The sequence below is a fragment of the Rattus norvegicus genome, chromosome 17, assembly GCF_036323735.1.
Source record: "Rattus norvegicus strain BN/NHsdMcwi chromosome 17, GRCr8, whole genome shotgun sequence".
Lineage (NCBI taxonomy): Eukaryota > Metazoa > Chordata > Mammalia > Rodentia > Muridae > Rattus > Rattus norvegicus.
The window spans coordinates 18,769,936-18,775,795 of NC_086035.1; positions in this window are offsets into that span (position 1 = coordinate 18,769,936).

Here is a 5,860-nt window from a genome sequence, read left to right on the forward strand (position 1 = left end):
TTAAAGACAGGTCAATAGAAATGATCCAACCTGAGGGCCAGAGATAAGAACAAAAGGAAGACGAAGCCTCTGGGACCCCAGAAGACCATCACGTGCTCTAACATCCACGTCACTGGAATTTCACCAAGGGATGATGAGAAGCAGATTGGAGCTGAAAACTTCCACAGTTGAAAGAAGATGCAATGTTAGCTACATTTTTTTTTTAATTTTATGTGCATGTGCGTATGCATGGGCTTGTGATTGCCCATGCAGAGTACCCATGTAGGTGAGAAGCTAGCTTATCGGAGTGAAATCTCTCCCACTATGTGGGTCTTGCGTACGGAACGGTCTTCACAGTTGGCAGCAGGGGCTTCTGCCCACTGAGCTATCTTGTCAGCTCTGAAAGAGACAAATTAAGATTAAAGTAACTTGGGGTTGGGGACTTAGCTCAGTGGTAGAGCGCTTGCCTAGCAAGCGCAAGGCCCTGAGTTCGGTCCCCAGCTCCAAAAAAAAAAGAAAAGGAAAAAAAAAAAGAATAAAGTAACTTTACAAGTCATTGCAATTCAGTGAATGCCATAGGGTTAAGCACAAAGGAAACCACATTGGATATATAATAATTAAAGGGCTATAAATCAAAGGTTAAAATAAGATATACCTATATTATATTATATCTATTTATATCTGTCTATTTCTCTATATTACTTTACTATGCATAATATATAGTTACACATATACATTGATAAATTAGATAGATAGATAGATAGATAGATAGATAGATAGATAGATAGATAGATAGATAGCACCGGTGACCTAGAGCCTTCTAGGGAAAAATGACACATTGCATATATTACAGATGGGGGGACTAATGTGCCAATGGGTTGTGACAGCTTTATTAGAAGCCTTGGCCGTCAGGAGACAGTGAATTAATGTCTTATGTGTTGAAAGCCCAAGGACTTTTCAGAGCTAATATCTAAGAGACAGCTTAGCATGGAGGCAGCTTAGAGAAATACGGCTCAGGACCAGGAAGTAAGACAGAGATGTGGAGGTTAGAAGTGAGTTCAGAGAGAAAAGGTTCCCTGCTTGCTAATGGAGGGTTGGCTGGCACTCTGTCTGTCAGGCTGACAGATCTGAAAGGGCAAGCAAGTACCCCGCGTATGCACACTCAGAGGCTGAGAGACCATACTGAAATGGCAGTATCTTGGGAGTGTCAGACCTGACTAGACACAAGCTCACCCTCAAACGTGTTCACAAGGTCTCCCCCTTCCTTCACACAACTCTTTTGGCCTCTGTCCCCTGCTCTCCTGATTCAATACGATGAATTTCTACTTAACTCAGTGACCTGGTTCATATGCTACATCACTCACTCTATAGAAAAGAATGTATTGGGTGCCTCCAATGTACCCAGGAGCTGGCCCTGCCCATAAAGCTCTCCAAGATCTCCCTACGGGAAGCACTGAAAGCCATGTACCCACTGAATCTTTAGATCCATTTGTTAAACTTGTTTGATTGCATTCATTGGCCACATACCTGTGCACTCTACATTACCTGAGGCTATGGGCTACGACTCATCTTTGGCTTACAAGCAGGGTCTAGTAAGGTCACTTAAAGGCGTTAATTTGGGGGCTGGTGAGTTATCTTGGCCAGGAAAGGGTGGTGGCCTGAGTTATGTTCCTGGAACAGACATGGTAGTAAAAGAAAACAATTCCCAAGAGTTGTCCTGGTCTCCCCCTATGTACCGAGGAGTGCATATGCCCTAGCCCCTCAATCCCACACAGTTAATAAATGTCATAGAAAGTGTAAAGGCACTCATTGTTTTAGAACAACTAAGGAACAAAAAAAGGGAGAGACTTCTGCTCTCTCTAAATATATTAGAATACTACCAATCAGAAAGAGTAATGTGAATTGTTTCTAATTAAAAAAAAAATCATGGTTGGGGATTTGGCTCAGTGGTAGAGCGCTTGCCTAGGGAGCACAAGGCCCTGGGTTCGGTCCCCAGCTCCGGAAAAAAAAATCACTAAAACAATTCTTAACTCTAATTATCAAATGATAAAAAATCCAAAAATAAACACACTGATATTTTCTAGTATTTTTAATGTGTTTTTGCTCTTAACAACCAAAGAATGCTTTTTAATTTTTTTGTTGTTTTTAACCTGTAGGTGTGTGTGTGTGTGTGTGTGTGTGTGTGTGTGTGTGCGTGTGCGTGCCCTGTAGGTCCTTTGTTATATTAAGGCTTCCAATTTTTATAGTGTTCCTAAGTATGTGAACAAGTGGCTCTCTATATCTTGAGCCTTTTCTTGGACCCTTTTATCAGCCACAGAATATGTAATGAGAACTCAGGATTGAGGGCTTGGCACAAGGGAGAGTGCTAGTGCTACCTAACACTCCTGAAAACCTCCGGTTTGAGCCCCAGCAGACACAGAAAGCCCAAGCCCCTATTTTACAAAGTAAAACACTAAGAGGTTAAGAGCCTGTCCGTAAGACCACACTAATTGAATTCAACTAGAATCCAGACCATCCAGATTGTCTGAGGTCCACACTTCCCTTAGTTTGGTATCGTGAGGTACAGACTAAAGTACAGCAGCACCGGGAGACTGTAAGACCAAAGTCCAGCAGAGTAAGCCTGGGTGGTGGCCGACATCTCCCAGAAGATTAAGCAGCTCTTCTGAAAGTTGGCTTGTCACTCAGCCAGCTCTTCCTGCGCGCCCGTGGCTGGGTGCTCCAGCCACTCCTCCCTTACCATCCACTTATTCTATTCAGAGTTTATAAACCCATCTCATAAAAGACCTAAGAGTTCAGAGGGAGCTGGTTATGAAACAAGGGGGGAAGCGGAGTTGGACGGAAAAGTGCATGTCTGATCTCAAGCTCTATCAAAAACCAAGACAAGAACAAGGCAAAATGCCTTAGTACCTTCAGTGCTTCAGTGTCGTCGCTTGTAAAATGATGTCGGAAAGTCTAGTCACCATGGATACAGAGGTAGGATACAAATCAACTGGGTACTAAGTGAAACCTTCTAGGCTCCAGTAGCAACGCGACTGGGGGGTGGGGGCAGGAAGGGGGTATGAAGAGCTTTAAGCATAAAAGAAAAAAAACCTAAAGAGACAATCTTTAAGAAGTTGATATTTTTTTTTCTTAGTCATCCCCAAAGAAAGAGGGCCAAGGTTGATACCGTCAGTGCTTAACTCAGAATAGATGAAAGGTTCGAAGAAGAAGGAGAAGAAGACAGCTCTGTTGGGGGCGAAGTCTGGAAATAACCAACCACTGATGTTCAAAAGTCATGAGGTCATCATTCATCTTTATAAAAGAGACAGAGGAACAAAGACAAACGAGGCAAGAGTTCGCTTTTACATAACAGCTGCGCGAGGGAACGAAACAGCTCTCCTTCCTCGGGCTCCAGGCCCGAGCGCAAAATGGAAAGCTTTGGGCCGGCCTGTGAAATGAATGCCGTTTCTGGTTTCAACAAATGCTCGGAGACACCATGAAAGTCCTTTTGATAGAGATATAAAGTTTTACTCGTCATTTTCTCCCAAATTCTTTATTTAAAAAGTTTCCCAAATCCTGTAGTCTAGTCGGTGCATTGACCTAAGATCAGCCACCAAGCAAGCAAGCTGCCACTTTGAAAGTCTGGCTCTAATTTTACTGCCCCGAGCCTCATTTATTTCTGAGACAGCATCTCGGTTTTTATACCTAGGGCTGGCTTTGAACTCACAACGATGTTTCTGCCCTGCCCCCATCCTTTTACTGGAATTATACGTGTAAGTTACCATTGTGGCTTAGCTTAGACTTCAGTGTTTATTGAACTCTGTATAAGGCACTGCATTATTTGAACAAGAATCAATGGTCCCTGCACTTTTCCTTGTACTCAACCATGATTGCCTTCTTACTGTTCTGTTACATCTGCCCGTGAGTATATATGGATATATCGTTAAGTGAAAAGAAAATTTCTGAGTCAGGAGGTTATAGGTCACGAGGTTACAGAATCACCTGTGGCAAGGATAAAGTCTCCTCAAAAACCCTAAGTTACCTAAAACTTTATGCAAAAGTTAAAATGTACACCATTGCATACAGATATTTGATATTGATACAAAGTTTCCCCCTCAAAGTTTCCTAATAAAATGAAGCTCCAAGGTTTGAGAGATGTTCAGGGGTTAAGAACACTTGTTACTCTTCCAGTTCCCAGCGCACACATCAGCTGGATCACAACTGTCTTTAACTTCAGCTGCAGGGAACAGAGCACCATCTTCTGTTCCCCTCAGGCACCTGTGCACATGTGGTACACACTCACATACACATGTACACAGGTATACACATGCACATGTGTACACATACACGCACACAAACACACACACATATACACACAAACACACACATACATACACACACACAAACACATACACACACATACACATACATGCACACACATACATGCACACAAACACATACACACATATACACACACAAACACATACACATACAAACACACACAAACACATACACACATATACACACATATACACACATACACACAAACACATACACACACATACACACATATACATACACATACATACACACACATACACACACACACAAACACACACACACACACACACACGAGACATAAATCCTTAAAAATGACACCCTCCAGTATAGTAAGACATTAAGAAAAACCCACAATACTTTCCATCTCCTCTTCTGGCTATTTTAGGATCAAATTATTTGTTGTGTTTTCTCTTTTGAATTATTCAAACCAGTTATGCACTTTGTGAAAGCATAATACTACTAAGAAAAATGTCATATTTTTTATTAACTTGTGGGTTTTTCTGGGGCAGCAGCACCGTTTAACTATTCTTATTCTCAAAGGAAAAATCAGAAGGGGAGACTTTTCTTCTGAGGTTTCAACTGTAGCTTATGGTGAATGGGGAAAATAGCATCTCACTTAGGTCTGCCTGGCTGTTTATGAGTGGAGAATAGTTTCAGTTATTCTGTCTGTATAACCAGGAATTTGTGGCAAAAAAAAAACCCAACCCCAATATGATTTTTGTTTTTCAATAAATGTGAGGTTTACCATCCGTTTAGGAAATTTCCCAGGTCATGTTTTCACAGAGGTTCTAAAGTCCTCTATAGAAAGCTGCCCCCTTCAGCATTCTGGATAACCCTAAAGGAATGGAAGCAAGTTAAATACTTCTTGGCGTGTGCTTCCTCAATTTGCCTGCTCCTGTGATAAAACACTCTTACGAAAAGGAACTGGAGAAGGAAAAGATTTACTTGTCTTATGCTTATTTCCAAGCCAAAATCTACCACTGGGGGATGTCAAGGCCAAGATGAAGCAGAAACCATGAAGGCCTCCCTGGCCTCCTCCCGGGCTCATGGTCAGCTGATTTTCTTACCAGAGCCCAGGACCACCTTGCCAGGAATGGCATTTTCCACAGTGGGCTGGGCTCTCCCATGTTAATCAGCAGCAAGACAGTTCTCTGCAGACATGGCTACAGGCAAATCTGTTCCAGGCCGTTCCCTCCATGGAGCTTTTACCTCACTCATCACCGGAGTATCTCACGTTGACGGCCAAAGCTAACTTGGAGAACAGGGAAACGGTGTAAGACATTTGAGATATCTAAATCATGTAATTTCAAGCTTATCAGGTTTGTTGAAAATATCAGGTAACAGCTGTCCAGGGTGCTCTCGCTTGTGTCAAGCTGACCAAGATTCTACCATTTATGTGTGCGCTGGGGTAGAAGTTTCTGGATGCAAACACCAAGAATTAGCAATAGCATCAACAACGTGTATTTAGCGATGGGTTTGTGGGAGAGGGGAGACTTCAACATACCAGTCAAATTTTCTTATTCCTGGTATTTCTATATCATCTGAATAAAGAAAATAGACA